Raw genomic sequence first — 22376 nt, forward strand, 5'->3', positions numbered from 1 at the left:
TAAGAATTCAAATTCCTCTAAACATGCTAAAGAATACCTGAACCCTTTTGATTAAACCACTTTAGTTGTTATAATGAGACCATATTTGAAAGCCATCTGTGATTTTTCTGTTCTTACTCTGCAATGACCATGGGCAATGACAAGTTAAAAATAAAATGTATGCAAATTTTATAATGGAGAATGCGGGCATCTACCCCGCTACCTCTCGCATGCTAAGCGAGCGCTCTACCATTTGAGCTAATTCCCCTGAGTGTTTAATCTGCATAACATGAAAAAAGTAACCTCACTGCCTTCCACACTTTATTTGCAGTCCAATTGCCCATAACAGTGTTCAGTTCACTCCTAACTTATGCCTTACCTCCACTTATGGGATGTTTTACAGTTCAGGTTGGCCTGTTTACTACTCGAATATGAGTGATATTGTGGTGTGTTCATCTAGACTCATACCCTACCTAATCTTGAAGTTAAATTTCCCACCAATGAGAAACCAAGGGAGATACCATTTTTGATAGTTATTGCATGTCTAATGCAAGAATAATCACCAGATTATGAGAGTCCAGCAAAAATTACTCATTTTCGCCCAACGTGGGGCTCAAACCCACAACCCTGAGATTAAGAGTCTCATGCTCTACCGACTGAGCTAGCCGGGCTCCCACTTCAAGATGGTATGCAGACTAATCATTTTTTATGAAGGAAATCCATTCCTGGACAATTTTTGGGAGTTATTGCAGGTCTAATGCAAGATTAATCTCCATATTATGAGAGTCAATGCAATATTCAGGCAAAAAGTACTCGTTTTCGCCCAACGTGGGGCTCGAACCCACGACCCTGAGATTAAGAGTCTCATGCTCTACCAACTGAGCTAGCCGGGCTCCCTCCTTAAGACAGTATGCAGACCAATCCCTTTTTGTGAAGAAAATCAAATCCTGGATATTCCTCTACTCTTGTTTTGCAAGGAAAGCCTGATTTATACATCCTTCAGAGGACAGAGTGTCAAAAAAAAAATAAGAGAAAATGAAAACGGAAGTTGTGAGAACTTCATTTTGAGATTGCATAAGAATTCAAATTCCTCTAAACATGCTAAAGAATACCTGAACCCTTTTGATTAAACCACTTTAGTTGTTATAATGAGACCATATTTGAAAGCCATCTGTGATTTTTCTGTTCTTACTCTGCAATGACCATGGGCAATGACAAGTTAAAAATAAAATGTATGCAAATTTTATAATGGAGAATGCGGGCATCAACCCCGCTACCTCTCGCATGCTAAGCGAGCGCTCTACCATTTAAGCTAATTCCCCTGAGTGTTTAATCTGCATAACATGAAAAAAGTAACCTCACTGCCTTCCACACTTTATTTGCAGTCCAATTGCCCATAACAGTGTTCAGTTCACTCCTAACTTATGCCTTACCTCCACTTATGGGATGTTTTACAGTTCAGGTTGGCCTGTTTACTACTCGAATATGAGTGATATTGTGGTGTGTTCATCTAGACTCATACCCTACCTAATCTTGAAGTTAAATTTCCCACCAATGAGAAACCAAGGGAGATACCATTTTTGATAGTTATTGCATGTCTAATGCAAGAATAATCACCAGATTATGAGAGTCCAGCAAAAATTACTCATTTTCGCCCAACGTGGGGCTCAAACCCACGACCCTGAGATTAAGAGTCTCATGCTCTACCGACTGAGCTAGCCGGGCTCCCACTTCAAGATGGTATGCAGACTAATCATTTTTTATGAAGGAAATCCATTCCTGGACAATTTTTGGGAGTTATTGCAGGTCTAATGCAAGATTAATCTCCATATTATGAGAGTCAATGCAATATTCAGGCAAAAATTACTCGTTTTCGCCCAACGTGGGGCTCGAACCCACGACCCTGAGATTAAGAGTCTCATGCTCTACCGACTGAGCTAGCCGGGCTCCCACTTCAAGATGGTATGCAGACTAATCATTTTTTATGAAGGAAATCCATTCCTGGACAATTTTTGGGAGTTATTGCAGGTCTAATGCAAGATTAATCTCCATATTATGAGAGTCAATGCAATATTCAGGCAAAAATTACTCGTTTTCGCCCAACGTGGGGCTCGAACCCACGACCCTGAGATTAAGAGTCTCATGCTCTACCGACTGAGCTAGCCGGGCTCCCTCCTTAAGACAGTATGCAGACCAATCCCTTTTTGTGAAAAAAATCATATCCTGGATATTCCTCTACTCTTGTTTTGCAAGGAAGGCCTGATTTATACATCCTTCAGAGGACAGAGTGTCAAAAAAAAATAAGAGAAAATGAAAACGGAAGTTGTGAGAACTTCATTTTGAGATTGCATAAGAATTCAAATTCCTCTCACATGCTAAAGAATACCTGAACCCTTTTGATTAAACCACTTTAGTTGTTATAATGAGACCATATTTGAAAGCCATCTGTGATTTTTCTGTTCTTACTCTGCAATGACCATGGGCAATGACAAGTTAAAAATAAAATGTATGCAAATTTTACAATGGAGAATGCGGGCATCAACCTCGCTACCTCTCGCATGCTAAGCGAGCGCTCTACCATTTGAGCTAATTCCCCTGAGTGTTTAATCTGCATAACATGAAAAAAGTAACCTCACTGCCTTCCACACTTTATTTGCAGTCCAATTGCCCATAACAGTGTTCAGTTCACTCCTAACTTATGCCTTACCTCCACTTATGGGATGTTTTACAGTTCAGGTTGGCCTGTTTACTACTCGAATATGAGTGATATTGTGGTGTGTTCATCTAGACTCATACCCTACCTAATCTTGAAGTTAAATTTCCCACCAATGAGAAACCAAGGGAGATACCATTTTTGATAGTTATTGCATGTCTAATGCAAGAATAATAACCAGATTATGAGAGTCCAGCAAAAATTACTCATTTTTGCCCAACGTGGGGCTCGAACCCACGACCCTGGGATTAAGAGTCTCATGCTCTACCGACTGAGCTAGCCGGGCTCCCACTTCAAGATGGTATGCAGACTAATCATTTTTTAGGAAGGAAATCCATTCCTGGACAATTTTTGGGAGTTATTGCAGGTCTAATGCAAGATTAATCTCCATATTATGAGAGTCAATGCAATATTCAGGCAAAAATTACTCGTTTTCGCCCAAAGTGGGGCTCGAACCCACGACCCTGAGATTAAGAGTCTCATGCTCTACCGACTGAGCTAGCCGGGCTCCCTCCTTAAGACAGTATGCAGACCAATCCCTTTTTGTGAAAAAAATCAAATCCTGGATATTCCTCTACTCTTGTTTTGCAAGGAAAGCCAGATTTATACATCCTTCAGAGGACAGAGTGTCAAAAAAAATAAGAGAAAATGAAAATGGAAGTTGTGAGAACTTCGTTTTGAGATTGCAGAAGAATTCAAATTCTTCTCACATGCTAAAGAATACCTGAACCCTTTTGATTAAACCACTTTAGTTGTTATATTGAGACCATATTTGAAAGCCATCTGTGATTTCTCTGTTCTTACTCTGCAATGACCATGGGCAATGACAAGTTAAAAATAAAATGTATGCAAATTTTATAATGGAGAATGCGGGCATCGATCCCGCTACCTCTCGCATGCTAAGCGAGCACTCTACCATTTGAGCTAATTTCCCTGTGTGTTTAATCTGCATAACATGAAAAAAGTAACCTCACTGCCTTCCACACTTTATTTGCAGTCCAATTGCCCATAACAGTGTTCAGTTCACTCCTAACTTATGCCTTACCTCCACTTATGGGATGTTTTACAGTTCAGGTTGGCCTGTTTACTACTCGAATATGAGTGATATTGTGGTGTGTTCATCTAGACTCATACCCTACCTAATCTTGAAGTTAAATTTCCCACCAATGAGAAACCAAGGGAGATACCATTTTTGATAGTTATTGCATGTCTAATGCAAGAATAATCACCAGATTATGAGAGTCTAGCAAAAATTACTCATTTTCGCCCAACGTGGGGCTCGAACCCACGACCCTGAGATTAAGAGTCTCATGCTCTACCGACTGAGCTAGCCGGGCTCCCACTTCAAGATGGTATGCAGACTAATCATTTTTTATGAAGGAAATCCATTCCTGGACAATTTTTGGGAGTTATTGCAGGTCTAATGCAAGATTAATCTCCATATTATGAGAGTCAATGCAATATTCAGGAAAAAATTACTCGTTTTCGCCCAACGTGGGGCTCGAACCCACGACCCTGAGATTAAGAGTCTCATGCTCTACCGACTGAGCCAGCCGGGCTCCCTCCTTAAGACAGTATCCAGACCAATCCCTTTTTGTGAAAAAAATCAAATCCTGGATATTCCTCTACTCTTGTTTTGCAAGGAAAGCCAGATTTATACATCCTTCAGAGGACAGAGTGTCAAAAAAAATAAGAGAAAATGAAAACGGAAGTTGTGAGAACTTCATTTTGAGATTGCATAAGAATTCAAATTCCTCTCACATGCTAAAGAATACCTGAACCCTTTTGATTAAACCACTTTAGTTGTTATAATGAGACCATATTTGAAAGCCATCTGTGATTTTTCTGTTCTTACTCTGCAATGACCATGGGCAATGACAAGTTAAAAATAAAATGTATGCAAATTTTATAATGGAGAATGCGGGCATCGATCCCGCTACCTCTCGCATGCTAAGCGAGCACTCTACCATTTGAGCTAATTCCCCTGTGTGTTTAATCTGCATAACATGAAAAAAGTAACCTCACTGCCTTCCACACTGTATTTGAAGTCCAATTGCCCATAACAGTGTTCAGTTCACTCCTAACTTATGCCTTACCTCCACTTATGGGATGTTTTACAGTTCAGGTTGGCCTGTTTACTACTCGAATATGAGTGATATTGTGGAGTGTTCATCTAGACTCATACCCTACCTAATCTTGAAGTTAAATTTCCCACCAATGAGAAACCAAGGGAGATACCATTTGTGATAGTTATTGCATGTCTAATGCAAGAATAATCACCAGATTATGAGAGTCGAGCAAAAATTACACATTTTCGCCCAACGTGGAGCTCGAACCCACGACCCTGAGATTAAAAGTCTCATGCTCTACCGACTGAGCTAGCCGGGCTCCCACTCTAAGATGGTATGCAGACTAATCATTTTTTATGAAGGAAATCCAGTCCTGGACAATTTTTGGGAGTTATTGCAGGTCTAATGCAAGAATAATCACCAGATTATGAGAGTCGAGCAAAAATTACACATTTTCGCCCAACGTGGGGCTCGAACCCACGACCCTGAGATTAAGAGTCTCATGCTCTACTGACTGAGCTAGCCGGGCTCCCTCCTTAAGACAGTATGCAGACCAATCCCTTTTTGTGAAAAAAATCAAATCCTGGATATTCCTCTACTCTTGTTTTGCAAGGAAAGCCAGATTTATACATCCTTCAGAGGACAGAGTGTCAAAAAAAATAAGAGAAAATGAAAACGGAAGTTGTGAGAACTTCATTTTGAGATTGCATAAGAATTCAAATTCCTCTCACATGCTAAAGAATACCTGAACCCTTTTGATTAAACCACTTTAGTTGTTATAATGAGACCATATTTGAAAGCCATCTGTGATTTTTCTGTTCTTACTCTGCAATGACCATGGGCAATGACAAGTTAAAAATAAAATGTATGCAAATTTTATAATGGAGAATGCGGGCATCGATCCCGCTACCTCTCGCATGCTAAGCGAGCGCTCTACCATTTGAGCTAATTCCCCTGTGTGTTTAATCTGCCTAACATGAAAAAAGTAACCTCACTGCCTTCCACACTTTATTTGAAGTCCAATTGCCCATAACAGTGTTCAGTTCACTCCTAACTTATGCCTTACCTCCACTTATGGGATGTTTTACAGTTCAGGTTGGCCTGTTTACTACTCGATTATGAGTGATATTGTGGTGTGTTCATCTAGACTCATACTCTACCTAATCTTGAAGTAAAATTTCCCACCAATGAGAAACCAAGGGAGATACCATTTTTGATAGTTATTGCATGTCTAATGCAAGAATAATCACCAGATTATGAGAGTCCAGCAAAAATTACTCATTTTCGCCCAACGTGGGGCTCAAACCCACGACCCTGAGATTAAGAGTCTCATGCTTTACCGACTGAGCTAGCCGGGCTCCCACTTCAAGATGGTATGCAGACTAATCATTTTTTATGAAGGAAATCCATTCCTGGACAATTTTTGGGAGTTATTGCAGGTCTAATGCAAGATTAATCTCCATATTATGAGAGTCAATGCAATATTCAGGCAAAAATTACTCGTTTTCGCCCAACGTGGGGCTCGAACCCACGACCCTGAGATTAAGAGTCTCATGCTCTACCGACTGAGCTAGCCGGGCTCCCTCCTTAAGACAGTATGCAGACCAATCCCTTTTTGTGAAAAAAATCAAATCCTGGATATTCCTCTACTCTTGTTTTGCAAGGAAAGCCCGATTTATACATCCTTCAGAGGACAGAGTGTCAAAAGAAATAAGAGAAAATGAAAATGGAAGTTGTGAGAACTTCATTTTGAGATTGCATAAGAATTCAAATTCCTCTCACATGCTAAAGAATACCTGAACCCCTTTGATTAAACCACTTTAGTTGTTATATTGAGACCATATTTGAAAGCCATCTGTGATTTTTCTGTTCTTACTCTGCAATGACCATGGGCAATGACAAGTTAAAAATAAAATGTATGCAAATTTTATAATGGAGAATGCGGGCATCGATCCCGCTACCTCTCGCATGCTAAGCGAGCACTCTACCATTTGAGCTAATTCCCCTGTGTGTTTAATCTGCATAACATGAAAAAAGTAACCTCACTGCCTTCCACACTTTATTTGCAGTCCAATTGCCCAAAACAGTGTTCAGTTCACTCCTAACTTATGCCTTACCTCCACTTATGGGATGTTTTACAGTTCAGGTTGGCCTGTTTACTACTCGAATATGAGTGATATTGTGGTGTGTTCATCTAGACTCATACCCTACCTAATCTTGAAGTTAAATTTCCCACCAATGAGAAACCAAGGGAGATACCATTTTTGATAGTTATTGCATGTCTAATGCAAGAATAATCACCAGATTATGAGAGTCCAGCAAAAATTACTCATTTTCGCCCAACGTGGGGCTCAAACCCACGACCCTGAGATTAAGAGTCTCATGCTCTACCGACTGAGCTAGCCGGGCTCCCACTGCAAGATGGTATGCAGACTAATCATTTTTTATGAAGGAAATCCATTCCTGGATAATTTTTGGGAGTTATTGCAGGTCTAATGCAAGATTAATCTCCATATTATGAGAGTCAATGCAATATTCAGGCAAAAATTACTCGTTTTCGCCCAACGTGGGGCTCGAACTCACGACCCTGAGATTAAGAGTCTCATGCTCTACCGACTGAGCTAGCCGGGCTCCCTCCTTAAGACAGTATGCAGACCAATCCCTTTTTGTGAAAAAAATCAAATCCTGGATATTCCTCTACTCTTGTTTTGCAAGGAAAGCCAGATTTATACATCCTTCAGAGGCCAGAGTGTCCTGTCTAATGCAAGAATAATCACCAGATTATGAGAGTCCAGCAAAAATTACTCATTTTCGCCCAACGTGGGGCTCAAACCCACGACCCTGAGATTAAGAGTCTCATGCTCTACCGACTGAGCTAGCCGGGCTCCCACTGCAAGATGGGATGCAGACTAATCCTTTTTTATGAAGGAAATCCATTCCTGGACAATTTTTGGGAGTTATTGCAGGTCTAATGCAAGATTAATCTCCATATTATGAGAGTCAATGCAATATTCAGGCAAAAATTACTCGTTTTCGCCCAACGTGGGGCTCGAACTCACGACCCTGAGATTAAGAGTCTCATGCTCTACCGACTGAGCTAGCCGGGCTCCCTCCTTAAGACAGTATGCAGAACAATCCCTTTTTGTGAAAAAAATCAAATCCTGGATATTCCTCTACTCTTGTTTTGCAAGGAAAGCCAGATTTATACATCCTTCAGAGGACAGAGTGTCAAAAAAAATAAGAGAAAATGAAAATGGAAGTTGTGAGAACTTCATTTTGAGATTGCAGAAGAATTCAAATTCCTCTCACATGCTAAAGAATACCTGAACCCTTTTGATTAAACCACTTTAGTTGTTATATTGAGACCATATTTGAAAGCCATCTGTGATTTTTCTGTTCTTACTCTGCAATGACCATGGGCAATGACAAGTTAAAAATAAAATGTATGCAAATTTTATAATGGAGAATGCGGGCATCGATCCCGCTACCTCTCGCATGCTAAGCGAGCACTCTACCATTTGAGCTAATTCCCCTGTGTGTTTAATCTGCATAACATGAAAAAAGTAACCTCACTGCCTTCCACACTTTATTTGCAGTCCAATTGCCCAAAACAGTGTTCAGTTCACTCCTAACTTATGCCTTACCTCCACTTATGGGATGTTTTACAGTTCAGGTTGGCCTGTTTACTACTCGAATATGAGTGATATTGTGGTGTGTTCATCTAGACTCATACCCTACCTAATCTTGAAGTTAAATTTCCCACCAATGAGAAACCAAGGGAGATACCATTTTTGATAGTTATTGCATGTCTAATGCAAGAATAATCACCAGATTATGAGAGTCCAGCAAAAATTACTCATTTTTGCCCAACGTGGGGCTCAAACCCACGACCCTGAGATTAAGAGTCTCATGCTCTACCGACTGAGCTAGCCGGGCTCCCACTTCAAGATGGTATGCAGACTAATCATTTTTTATGAAGGAAATCCATTCCTGGACAATTTTTGGGAGTTATTGCAGGTCTAATGCAAGATTAATCTCCATATTATGAGAGTCAATGCAATATTCAGGCAAAAATTACTCGTTTTCGCCCAACGTGGGGCTCGAACCCACGACCCTGAGATTAAGAGTCTCATGCTCTACCGACTGAGCTAGCCGGGCTCCCTCCTTAAGACAGTATGCAGACCAATCCCTTTTTGTGAAGAAAATCAAATCCTGGATATTCCTCTACTCTTGTTTTGCAAGGAAAGCCTGATTTATACATCCTTCAGAGGACAGAGTGTCAAAAAAAAATAAGAGAAAATGAAAACGGAAGTTGTGAGAACTTCATTTTGAGATTGCATAAGAATTCAAATTCCTCTCACATGCTAAAGAATACCTGAACCCTTTTGATTAAACCACTTTAGTTGTTATAATGAGACCATATTTGAAAGCCATCTGTGATTTTTCTGTTCTTACTCTGCAATGACCATGGGCAATGACAAGTTAAAAATAAAATGTATGCAAATTTTATAATGGAGAATGCGGGCATCTACCCCGCTACCTCTCGCATGCTAAGCGAGCGCTCTACCATTTGAGCTAATTCCCCTGAGTGTTTAATCTGCATAACATGAAAAAAGTAACCTCACTGCCTTCCACACTTTATTTGCAGTCCAATTGCCCATAACAGTGTTCAGTTCACTCCTAACTTATGCCTTACCTCCACTTATGGGATGTTTTACAGTTCAGGTTGGCCTGTTTACTACTCGAATATGAGTGATATTGTGGTGTGTTCATCTAGACTCATACCCTACCTAATCTTGAAGTTAAATTTCCCACCAATGAGAAACCAAGGGAGATACCATTTTTGATAGTTATTGCATGTCTAATGCAAGAATAATCACCAGATTATGAGAGTCCAGCAAAAATTACTCATTTTCGCCCAACGTGGGGCTCAAACCCACAACCCTGAGATTAAGAGTCTCATGCTCTACCGACTGAGCTAGCCGGGCTCCCACTTCAAGATGGTATGCAGACTAATCATTTTTTATGAAGGAAATCCATTCCTGGACAATTTTTGGGAGTTATTGCAGGTCTAATGCAAGATTAATCTCCATATTATGAGAGTCAATGCAATATTCAGGAAAAAATTACTCGTTTTCGCCCAACGTGGGGCTCGAACCCACGACCCTGAGATTAAGAGTCTCATGCTCTACCGACTGAGCCAGCCGGGCTCCCTCCTTAAGACAGTATCCAGACCAATCCCTTTTTGTGAAAAAAATCAAATCCTGGATATTCCTCTACTCTTGTTTTGCAAGGAAAGCCAGATTTATACATCCTTCAGAGGACAGAGTGTCAAAAAAAATAAGAGAAAATGAAAACGGAAGTTGTGAGAACTTCATTTTGAGATTGCATAAGAATTCAAATTCCTCTCACATGCTAAAGAATACCTGAACCCTTTTGATTAAACCACTTTAGTTGTTATAATGAGACCATATTTGAAAGCCATCTGTGATTTTTCTGTTCTTACTCTGCAATGACCATGGGCAATGACAAGTTAAAAATAAAATGTATGCAAATTTTATAATGGAGAATGCGGGCATCGATCCCGCTACCTCTCGCATGCTAAGCGAGCACTCTACCATTTGAGCTAATTCCCCTGTGTGTTTAATCTGCATAACATGAAAAAAGTAACCTCACTGCCTTCCACACTTTATTTGCAGTCCAATTGCCCAAAACAGTGTTCAGTTCACTCCTAACTTATGCCTTACCTCCACTTATGGGATGTTTTACAGTTCAGGTTGGCCTGTTTACTACTCGAATATGAGTGATATTGTGGTGTGTTCATCTAGACTCATACCCTACCTAATCTTGAAGTTAAATTTCCCACCAATGAGAAACCAAGGGAGATACCATTTTTGATAGTTATTGCATGTCTAATGCAAGAATAATCACCAGATTATGAGAGTCCAGCAAAAATTACTCATTTTTGCCCAACGTGGGGCTCAAACCCACGACCCTGAGATTAAGAGTCTCATGCTCTACCGACTGAGCTAGCCGGGCTCCCACTTCAAGATGGTATGCAGACTAATCATTTTTTATGAAGGAAATCCATTCCTGGACAATTTTTGGGAGTTATTGCAGGTCTAATGCAAGATTAATCTCCATATTATGAGAGTCAATGCAATATTCAGGCAAAAATTACTCGTTTTCGCCCAACGTGGGGCTCGAACCCACAACCCTGAGATTAAGAGTCTCATGCTCTACCGACTGAGCTAGCCGGGCTCCCTCCTTAAGACAGTATGCAGACCAATCCCTTTTTGTGAAGAAAATCAAATCCTGGATATTCCTCTACTCTTGTTTTGCAAGGAAAGCCTGATTTATACATCCTTCAGAGGACAGAGTGTCAAAAAAAAATAAGAGAAAATGAAAACGGAAGTTGTGAGAACTTCATTTTGAGATTGCATAAGAATTCAAATTCCTCTCACATGCTAAAGAATACCTGAACCCTTTTGATTAAACCACTTTAGTTGTTATAATGAGACCATATTTGAAAGCCATCTGTGATTTTTCTGTTCTTACTCTGCAATGACCATGGGCAATGACAAGTTAAAAATAAAATGTATGCAAATTTTATAATGGAGAATGCGGGCATCTACCCCGCTACCTCTCGCATGCTAAGCGAGCGCTCTACCATTTGAGCTAATTCCCCTGAGTGTTTAATCTGCATAACATGAAAAAAGTAACCTCACTGCCTTCCACACTTTATTTGCAGTCCAATTGCCCATAACAGTGTTCAGTTCACTCCTAACTTATGCCTTACCTCCACTTATGGGATGTTTTACAGTTCAGGTTGGCCTGTTTACTACTCGAATATGAGTGATATTGTGGTGTGTTCATCTAGACTCATACCCTACCTAATCTTGAAGTTAAATTTCCCACCAATGAGAAACCAAGGGAGATACCATTTTTGATAGTTATTGCATGTCTAATGCAAGAATAATCACCAGATTATGAGAGTCCAGCAAAAATTACTCATTTTCGCCCAACGTGGGGCTAAAACCCACAACCCTGAGATTAAGAGTCTCATGCTCTACCGACTGAGCTAGCCGGGCTCCCACTTCAAGATGGTATGCAGACTAATCATTTTTTATGAAGGAAATCCATTCCTGGACAATTTTTGGGAGTTATTGCAGGTCTAATGCAAGATTAATCTCCATATTATGAGAGTCAATGCAATATTCAGGAAAAAATTACTCGTTTTCGCCCAACGTGGGGCTCGAACCCACGACCCTGAGATTAAGAGTCTCATGCTCTACCGACTGAGCCAGCCGGGCTCCCTCCTTAAGACAGTATCCAGACCAATCCCTTTTTGTGAAAAAAATCAAATCCTGGATATTCCTCTACTCTTGTTTTGCAAGGAAAGCCAGATTTATACATCCTTCAGAGGACAGAGTGTCAAAAAAAATAAGAGAAAATGAAAACGGAAGTTGTGAGAACTTCATTTTGAGATTGCATAAGAATTCAAATTCCTCTCACATGCTAAAGAATACCTGAACCCTTTTGATTAAACCACTTTAGTTGTTATAATGAGACCATATTTGAAAGCCATCTGTGATTTTTCTGTTCTTACTCTGCAATGACCATGGGCAATGACAAGTTAAAAATAAAATGTATGCAAATTTTATAATGGAGAATGCGGGCATCGATCCCGCTACCTCTCGCATGCTAAGCGAGCACTCTACCATTTGAGCTAATTCCCCTGTGTGTTTAATCTGCATAACATGAAAAAAGTAACCTCACTGCCTTCCACACTGTATTTGAAGTCCAATTGCCCATAACAGTGTTCAGTTCACTCCTAACTTATGCCTTACCTCCACTTATGGGATGTTTTACAGTTCAGGTTGGCCTGTTTACTACTCGAATATGAGTGATATTGTGGAGTGTTCATCTAGACTCATACCCTACCTAATCTTGAAGTTAAATTTCCCACCAATGAGAAACCAAGGGAGATACCATTTGTGATAGTTATTGCATGTCTAATGCAAGAATAATCACCAGATTATGAGAGTCGAGCAAAAATTACACATTTTCGCCCAACGTGGAGCTCGAACCCACGACCCTGAGATTAAAAGTCTCATGCTCTACCGACTGAGCTAGCCGGGCTCCCACTCTAAGATGGTATGCAGACTAATCATTTTTTATGAAGGAAATCCAGTCCTGGACAATTTTTGGGAGTTATTGCAGGTCTAATGCAAGAATAATCACCAGATTATGAGAGTCGAGCAAAAATTACACATTTTCGCCCAACGTGGGGCTCGAACCCACGACCCTGAGATTAAGAGTCTCATGCTCTACTGACTGAGCTAGCCGGGCTCCCTCCTTAAGACAGTATGCAGACCAATCCCTTTTTGTGAAAAAAATCAAATCCTGGATATTCCTCTACTCTTGTTTTGCAAGGAAAGCCAGATTTATACATCCTTCAGAGGACAGAGTGTCAAAAAAAATAAGAGAAAATGAAAACGGAAGTTGTGAGAACTTCATTTTGAGATTGCATAAGAATTCAAATTCCTCTCACATGCTAAAGAATACCTGAACCCTTTTGATTAAACCACTTTAGTTGTTATAATGAGACCATATTTGAAAGCCATCTGTGATTTTTCTGTTCTTACTCTGCAATGACCATGGGCAATGACAAGTTAAAAATAAAATGTATGCAAATTTTATAATGGAGAATGCGGGCATCGATCCCGCTACCTCTCGCATGCTAAGCGAGCGCTCTACCATTTGAGCTAATTCCCCTGTGTGTTTAATCTGCCTAACATGAAAAAAGTAACCTCACTGCCTTCCACACTTTATTTGAAGTCCAATTGCCCATAACAGTGTTCAGTTCACTCCTAACTTATGCCTTACCTCCACTTATGGGATGTTTTACAGTTCAGGTTGGCCTGTTTACTACTCGATTATGAGTGATATTGTGGTGTGTTCATCTAGACTCATACTCTACCTAATCTTGAAGTAAAATTTCCCACCAATGAGAAACCAAGGGAGATACCATTTTTGATAGTTATTGCATGTCTAATGCAAGAATAATCACCAGATTATGAGAGTCCAGCAAAAATTACTCATTTTCGCCCAACGTGGGGCTCAAACCCACGACCCTGAGATTAAGAGTCTCATGCTTTACCGACTGAGCTAGCCGGGCTCCCACTTCAAGATGGTATGCAGACTAATCATTTTTTATGAAGGAAATCCATTCCTGGACAATTTTTGGGAGTTATTGCAGGTCTAATGCAAGATTAATCTCCATATTATGAGAGTCAATGCAATATTCAGGCAAAAATTACTCGTTTTCGCCCAACGTGGGGCTCGAACCCACGACCCTGAGATTAAGAGTCTCATGCTCTACCGACTGAGCTAGCCGGGCTCCCTCCTTAAGACAGTATGCAGACCAATCCCTTTTTGTGAAAAAAATCAAATCCTGGATATTCCTCTACTCTTGTTTTGCAAGGAAAGCCCGATTTATACATCCTTCAGAGGACAGAGTGTCAAAAGAAATAAGAGAAAATGAAAATGGAAGTTGTGAGAACTTCATTTTGAGATTGCATAAGAATTCAAATTCCTCTCACATGCTAAAGAATACCTGAACCCTTTTGATTAAACCACTTTAGTTGTTATATTGAGACCATATTTGAAAGCCATCTGTGATTTTTCTGTTCTTACTCTGCAATGACCATGGGCAATGACAAGTTAAAAATAAAATGTATGCAAATTTTATAATGGAGAATGCGGGCATCGATCCCGCTACCTCTCGCATGCTAAGCGAGCACTCTACCATTTGAGCTAATTCCCCTGTGTGTTTAATCTGCATAACATGAAAAAAGTAACCTCACTGCCTTCCACACTTTATTTGCAGTCCAATTGCCCAAAACAGTGTTCAGTTCACTCCTAACTTATGCCTTACCTCCACTTATGGGATGTTTTACAGTTCAGGTTGGCCTGTTTACTACTCGAATATGAGTGATATTGTGGTGTGTTCATCTAGACTCATACCCTACCTAATCTTGAAGTTAAATTTCCCACCAATGAGAAACCAAGGGAGATACCATTTTTGATAGTTATTGCATGTCTAATGCAAGAATAATCACCAGATTATGAGAGTCCAGCAAAAATTACTCATTTTCGCCCAACGTGGGGCTCAAACCCACGACCCTGAGATTAAGAGTCTCATGCTCTACCGACTGAGCTAGCCGGGCTCCCACTGCAAGATGGTATGCAGACTAATCATTTTTTATGAAGGAAATCCATTCCTGGATAATTTTTGGGAGTTATTGCAGGTCTAATGCAAGATTAATCTCCATATTATGAGAGTCAATGCAATATTCAGGCAAAAATTACTCGTTTTCGCCCAACGTGGGGCTCGAACTCACGACCCTGAGATTAAGAGTCTCATGCTCTACCGACTGAGCTAGCCGGGCTCCCTCCTTAAGACAGTATGCAGACCAATCCCTTTTTGTGAAAAAAATCAAATCCTGGATATTCCTCTACTCTTGTTTTGCAAGGCAAGCCAGATTTATACATCCTTCAGAGGACAGAGTGTCAAAAAAAATAAGAGAAAATGAAAATGGAAGTTGTGAGAACTTCATTTTGAGATTGCAGAAGAATTCAAATTCCTCTCACATGCTAAAGAATACCTGAACCCTTTTGATTAAACCACTTTAGTTGTTATATTGAGACCATATTTGAAAGCCATCTGTGATTTTTCTGTTCTTACTCTGCAATGACCATGGGCAATGACAAGTTAAAAATAAAATGTATGCAAATTTTATAATGGAGAATGCGGGCATCGATCCCGCTACCTCTCGCATGCTAAGCGAGCACTCTACCATTTGAGCTAATTCCCCTGTGTGTTTAATCTGCATAACATGAAAAAAGTAACCTCACTGCCTTCCACACTTTATTTGCAGTCCAATTGCCCATAACAGTGTTCAGTTCACTCCTAACTTATGCCTTACCTCCACTTATGGGATGTTTTACAGTTCAGGTTGGCCTGTTTACTACTCGAATATGAGTGATATTGTGGTGTGTTCATCTAGACTCATACCCTACCTAATCTTGAAGTTAAATTTCCCACCAATGAGAAACCAAGGGAGATACCATTTTTGATAGTTATTGCATGTCTAATGCAAGAATAATCACCAGATTATGAGAGTCCAGCAAAAATTACTCATTTTCGCCCAACGTGGGGCTCAAACCCACGACCCTGAGATTAAGAGTCTCATGCTCTACCGACTGAGCTAGCCGGGCTCCCACTTGAAGATGGTATGCAGACTAATCATTTTTTATGAAGGAAATCCATTCCTGGACAATTTTTGGGAGTTATTGCAGGTCTAATGCAAGATTAATCTCCATATTATGAGAGTCAATGCAATATTCAGGCAAAAATTACTCGTTTTCGCCCAACGTGGAGCTCGAACCCACGACCCTGAGATTAAGAGTCTCATGCTCTACCGACTGAGCTAGCCGGGCTCCCTCCTTAAGACAGTATGCAGACCAATCCCTTTTTGTGAAAAAAATCAAATCCTGGATATTCCTCTACTCTTGTTTTGCAAGGAAAGCCAGATTTATACATCCTTCAGAGGCCAGAGTGTCCTGTCTAATGCAAGAATAATCACCAGATTATGAGAGTCCAGCAAAAATTACTCATTTTCGCCCAACGTGGGGCTCAAACCCACGACCCTGAGATTAAGAGTCTCATGCTCTACCGACTGAGCTAGCCGGGCTCCCACTGCAAGATGGGATGCAGACTAATCCTTTTTTATGAAGGAAATCCATTCCTGGACAATTTTTGGGAGTTATTGCAGGTCTAATGCAAGATTAATCTCCATATTATGAGAGTCAATGCAATATTCAGGCAAAAATTACTCGTTTTCGCCCAACGTGGGGCTCGAACTCACGACCCTGAGATTAAGAGTCTCATGCTCTACCGACTGAGCTAGCCGGGCTCCCTCCTTAAGACAGTATGCAGAACAATCCCTTTTTGTGAAAAAAATCAAATCCTGGATATTCCTCTACTCTTGTTTTGCAAGGAAAGCCAGATTTATACATCCTTCAGAGGACAGAGTGTCAAAAAAAATAAGAGAAAATGAAAATGGAAGTTGTGAGAACTTCATTTTGAGATTGCAGAAGAATTCAAATTCCTCTCACATGCTAAAGAATACCTGAACCCTTTTGATTAAACCACTTTAGTTGTTATATTGAGACCATATTTGAAAGCCATCTGTGATTTTTCTGTTCTTACTCTGCAATGACCATGGGCAATGACAAGTTAAAAATAAAATGTATGCAAATTTTATAATGGAGAATGCGGGCATCGATCCCGCTACCTCTCGCATGCTAAGCGAGCACTCTACCATTTGAGCTAATTCCCCTGTGTGCTTAATCTGCATAACATGAAAAAAGTAACCTCACTGCCTTCCACACTTTATTTGCAGTCCAATTGCCCAAAACAGTGTTCAGTTCACTCCTAACTTATGCCTTACCTCCACTTATGGGATGTTTTACAGTTCAGGTTGGCCTGTTTACTACTCGAATATGAGTGATATTGTGGTGTGTTCATCTAGACTCATACCCTACCTAATCTTGAAGTTAAATTTCCCACCAATGAGAAACCAAGGGAGATACCATTTTTGATAGTTATTGCATGTCTAATGCAAGAATAATCACCAGATTATGAGAGTCCAGCAAAAATTACTCATTTTTGCCCAACGTGGGGCTCAAACCCACGACCCTGAGATTAAGAGTCTCATGCTCTACCGACTGAGCTAGCCGGGCTCCCACTTCAAGATGGTATGCAGACTAATCATTTTTTATGAAGGAAATCCATTCCTGGACAATTTTTGGGAGTTATTGCAGGTCTAATGCAAGATTAATCTCCATATTATGAGAGTCAATGCAATATTCAGGCAAAAATTACTCGTTTTCGCCCAACGTGGGGCTCGAACCCACGACCCTGAGATTAAGAGTCTCATGCTCTACCGACTGAGCTAGCCGGGCTCCCTCCTTAAGACAGTATGCAGACCAATCCCTTTTTGTGAAGAAAATCAAATCCTGGATATTCCTCTACTCTTGTTTTGCAAGGAAAGCCTGATTTATACATCCTTCAGAGGACAGAGTGTCAAAAAAAAATAAGAGAAAATGAAAACGGAAGTTGTGAGAACTTCATTTTGAGATTGCATAAGAATTCAAATTCCTCTCACATGCTAAAGAATACCTGAACCCTTTTGATTAAACCACTTTAGTTGTTATAATGAGACCATATTTGAAAGCCATCTGTGATTTTTCTGTTCTTACTCTGCAATGACCATGGGCAATGACAAGTTAAAAATAAAATGTATGCAAATTTTATAATGGAGAATGCGGGCATCTACCCCGCTACCTCTCGCATGCTAAGCGAGCGCTCTACCATTTGAGCTAATTCCCCTGAGTGTTTAATCTGCATAACATGAAAAAAGTAACCTTACTGCCTTCCACACTTTATTTGCAGTCCAATTGCCCATAACAGTGTTCAGTTCACTCCTAACTTATGCCTTACCTCCACTTATGGGATGTTTTACAGTTCAGGTTGGCCTGTTTACTACTCGAATATGAGTGATATTGTGGTGTGTTCATCTAGACTCATACCCTACCTAATCTTGAAGTTAAATTTCCCACCAATGAGAAACCAAGGGAGATACCATTTTTGATAGTTATTGCATGTCTAATGCAAGAATAATCACCAGATTATGAGAGTCCAGCAAAAATTACTCATTTTCGCCCAACGTGGGGCTCAAACCCACAACCCTGAGATTAAGAGTCTCATGCTCTACCGACTGAGCTAGCCGGGCTCCCACTTCAAGATGGTATGCAGACTAATCATTTTTTATGAAGGAAATCCATTCCTGGACAATTTTTGGGAGTTATTGCAGGTCTAATGCAAGATTAATCTCCATATTATGAGAGTCAATGCAATATTCAGGCAAAAATTACTCGTTTTCGCCCAACGTGGGGCTCGAACCCACGACCCTGAGATTAAGAGTCTCATGCTCTACCGACTGAGCTAGCCGGGCTCCCTCCTTAAGACAGTATGCAGACCAATCCCTTTTTGTGAAGAAAATCAAATCCTGGATATTCCTCTACTCTTGTTTTGCAAGGAAAGCCTGATTTATACATCCTTCAGAGGACAGAGTGTCAAAAAAAAATAAGAGAAAATGAAAACGGAAGTTGTGAGAACTTCATTTTGAGATTGCATAAGAATTCAAATTCCTCTAAACATGCTAAAGAATACCTGAACCCTTTTGATTAAACCACTTTAGTTGTTATAATGAGACCATATTTGAAAGCCATCTGTGATTTTTCTGTTCTTACTCTGCAATGACCATGGGCAATGACAAGTTCAAAATAAAATGTATGCAAATTTTATAATGGAGAATGCGGGCATCTACCCCGCTACCTCTCGCATGCTAAGCGAGCGCTCTACCATTTGAGCTAATTCCCCTGAGTGTTTAATCTGCATAACATGAAAAAAGTAACCTCACTGCCTTCCACACTTTATTTGCAGTCCAATTGCCCATAACAGTGTTCAGTTCACTCCTAACTTATGCCTTACCTCCACTTATGGGATGTTTTACAGTTCAGGTTGGCCTGTTTACTACTCGAATATGAGTGATATTGTGGTGTGTTCATCTAGACTCATACCCTACCTAATCTTGAAGTTAAATTTCCCACCAATGAGAAACCAAGGGAGATACCATTTTTGATAGTTATTGCATGTCTAATGCAAGAATAATCACCAGATTATGAGAGTCCAGCAAAAATTACTCATTTTCGCCCAACGTGGGGCTCAAACCCACAACCCTGAGATTAAGAGTCTCATGCTCTACCGACTGAGCTAGCCGGGCTCCCACTTCAAGATGGTATGCAGACTAATCATTTTTTATGAAGGAAATCCATTCCTGGACAATTTTTGGGAGTTATTGCAGGTCTAATGCAAGATTAATCTCCATATTATGAGAGTCAATGCAATATTCAGGCAAAAAGTACTCGTTTTCGCCCAACGTGGGGCTCGAACCCACGACCCTGAGATTAAGAGTCTCATGCTCTACCAACTGAGCTAGCCGGGCTCCCTCCTTAAGACAGTATGCAGACCAATCCCTTTTTGTGAAGAAAATCAAATCCTGGATATTCCTCTACTCTTGTTTTGCAAGGAAAGCCTGATTTATACATCCTTCAGAGGACAGAGTGTCAAAAAAAAAATAAGAGAAAATGAAAACGGAAGTTGTGAGAACTTCATTTTGAGATTGCATAAGAATTCAAATTCCTCTAAACATGCTAAAGAATACCTGAACCCTTTTGATTAAACCACTTTAGTTGTTATAATGAGACCATATTTGAAAGCCATCTGTGATTTTTCTGTTCTTACTCTGCAATGACCATGGGCAATGACAAGTTAAAAATAAAATGTATGCAAATTTTATAATGGAGAATGCGGGCATCAACCCCGCTACCTCTCGCATGCTAAGCGAGCGCTCTACCATTTAAGCTAATTCCCCTGAGTGTTTAATCTGCATAACATGAAAAAAGTAACCTCACTGCCTTCCACACTTTATTTGCAGTCCAATTGCCCATAACAGTGTTCAGTTCACTCCTAACTTATGCCTTACCTCCACTTATGGGATGTTTTACAGTTCAGGTTGGCCTGTTTACTACTCGAATATGAGTGATATTGTGGTGTGTTCATCTAGACTCATACCCTACCTAATCTTGAAGTTAAATTTCCCACCAATGAGAAACCAAGGGAGATACCATTTTTGATAGTTATTGCATGTCTAATGCAAGAATAATCACCAGATTATGAGAGTCCAGCAAAAATTACTCATTTTCGCCCAACGTGGGGCTCAAACCCACGACCCTGAGATTAAGAGTCTCATGCTCTACCGACTGAGCTAGCCGGGCTCCCACTTCAAGATGGTATGCAGACTAATCATTTTTTATGAAGGAAATCCATTCCTGGACAATTTTTGGGAGTTATTGCAGGTCTAATGCAAGATTAATCTCCATATTATGAGAGTCAATGCAATATTCAGGCAAAAATTACTCGTTTTCGCCCAACGTGGGGCTCGAACCCACGACCCTGAGATTAAGAGTCTCATGCTCTACCGACTGAGCTAGCCGGGCTCCCTCCTTAAGACAGTATGCAGACCAATCCCTTTTTGTGAAAAAAATCATATCCTGGATATTCCTCTACTCTTGTTTTGCAAGGAAGGCCTGATTTATACATCCTTCAGAGGACAGAGTGTCAAAAAAAAATAAGAGAAAATGAAAACGGAAGTTGTGAGAACTTCATTTTGAGATTGCATAAGAATTCAAATTCCTCTCACATGCTAAAGAATACCTGAACCCTTTTGATTAAACCACTTTAGTTGTTATAATGAGACCATATTTGAAAGCCATCTGTGATTTTTCTGTTCTTACTCTGCAATGACCATGGGCAATGACAAGTTAAAAATAAAATGTATGCAAATTTTACAATGGAGAATGCGGGCATCAACCTCGCTACCTCTCGCATGCTAAGCGAGCGCTCTACCATTTGAGCTAATTCCCCTGAGTGTTTAATCTGCATAACATGAAAAAAGTAACCTCACTGCCTTCCACACTTTATTTGCAGTCCAATTGCCCATAACAGTGTTCAGTTCACTCCTAACTTATGCCTTACCTCCACTTATGGGATGTTTTACAGTTCAGGTTGGCCTGTTTACTACTCGAATATGAGTGATATTGTGGTGTGTTCATCTAGACTCATACCCTACCTAATCTTGAAGTTAAATTTCCCACCAATGAGAAACCAAGGGAGATACCATTTTTGATAGTTATTGCATGTCTAATGCAAGAATAATAACCAGATTATGAGAGTCCAGCAAAAATTACTCATTTTTGCCCAACGTGGGGCTCGAACCCACGACCCTGGGATTAAGAGCCTCATGCTCTACCGACTGAGCTAGCCGGGCTCCCACTTCAAGATGGTATGCAGACTAATCATTTTTTATGAAGGAAATCCATTCCTGGACAATTTTTGGGAGTTATTGCAGGTCTAATGCAAGATTAATCTCCATATTATGAGAGTCAATGCAATATTCAGGCAAAAATTACTCGTTTTCGCCCAAAGTGGGGCTCGAACCCACGACCCTGAGATTAAGAGTCTCATGCTCTACCGACTGAGCTAGCCGGGCTCCCTCCTTAAGACAGTATGCAGACCAATCCCTTTTTGTGAAAAAAATCAAATCCTGGATATTCCTCTACTCTTGTTTTGCAAGGAAAGCCAGATTTATACATCCTTCAGAGGACAGAGTGTCAAAAAAAATAAGAGAAAATGAAAATGGAAGTTGTGAGAACTTCGTTTTGAGATTGCAGAAGAATTCAAATTCTTCTCACATGCTAAAGAATACCTGAACCCTTTTGATTAAACCACTTTAGTTGTTATATTGAGACCATATTTGAAAGCCATCTGTGATTTTTCTGTTCTTACTCTGCAATGACCATGGGCAATGACAAGTTAAAAATAAAATGTATGCAAATTTTATAATGGAGAATGCGGGCATCGA

The 22376-nt window shown here is 40.2% G+C and overlaps 7 non-coding genes across 7 annotated transcripts; all 7 read right to left on the reverse strand.

The window, feature by feature from the left end:
* Positions 1–799: 799 nt before the first annotated feature.
* TRNAK-CUU (transfer RNA lysine (anticodon CUU)) lies at positions 800–872 on the reverse strand. The gene has a single exon. It is a non-coding gene; the product is annotated as a tRNA-Lys (tRNA).
* Positions 873–4178: 3306 nt separating this feature from the next.
* On the reverse strand, positions 4179–4251 carry TRNAK-CUU (transfer RNA lysine (anticodon CUU)). The gene has a single exon. It is a non-coding gene; the product is annotated as a tRNA-Lys (tRNA).
* A 1392-nt stretch (positions 4252–5643) lies between these two features.
* TRNAA-AGC (transfer RNA alanine (anticodon AGC)) lies at positions 5644–5716 on the reverse strand. Its single transcript has one exon. It is a non-coding gene; the product is annotated as a tRNA-Ala (tRNA).
* A 4182-nt stretch (positions 5717–9898) lies between these two features.
* On the reverse strand, positions 9899–9971 carry TRNAK-CUU (transfer RNA lysine (anticodon CUU)). The gene has a single exon. It is a non-coding gene; the product is annotated as a tRNA-Lys (tRNA).
* A 2030-nt stretch (positions 9972–12001) lies between these two features.
* Positions 12002–12074, reverse strand: TRNAK-CUU (transfer RNA lysine (anticodon CUU)). Its single transcript has one exon. It is a non-coding gene; the product is annotated as a tRNA-Lys (tRNA).
* A 1392-nt stretch (positions 12075–13466) lies between these two features.
* On the reverse strand, positions 13467–13539 carry TRNAA-AGC (transfer RNA alanine (anticodon AGC)). Its single transcript has one exon. It is a non-coding gene; the product is annotated as a tRNA-Ala (tRNA).
* Positions 13540–19825: 6286 nt separating this feature from the next.
* Positions 19826–19898, reverse strand: TRNAK-CUU (transfer RNA lysine (anticodon CUU)). The gene has a single exon. It is a non-coding gene; the product is annotated as a tRNA-Lys (tRNA).
* Positions 19899–22376: the final 2478 nt, after the last annotated feature.

The sequence above is a fragment of the Lissotriton vulgaris genome, chromosome 1_1 (assembly GCF_964263255.1).
Source record: "Lissotriton vulgaris chromosome 1_1, aLisVul1.2, whole genome shotgun sequence".
Classification (NCBI taxonomy): Eukaryota; Metazoa; Chordata; class Amphibia; order Caudata; family Salamandridae; genus Lissotriton; species Lissotriton vulgaris.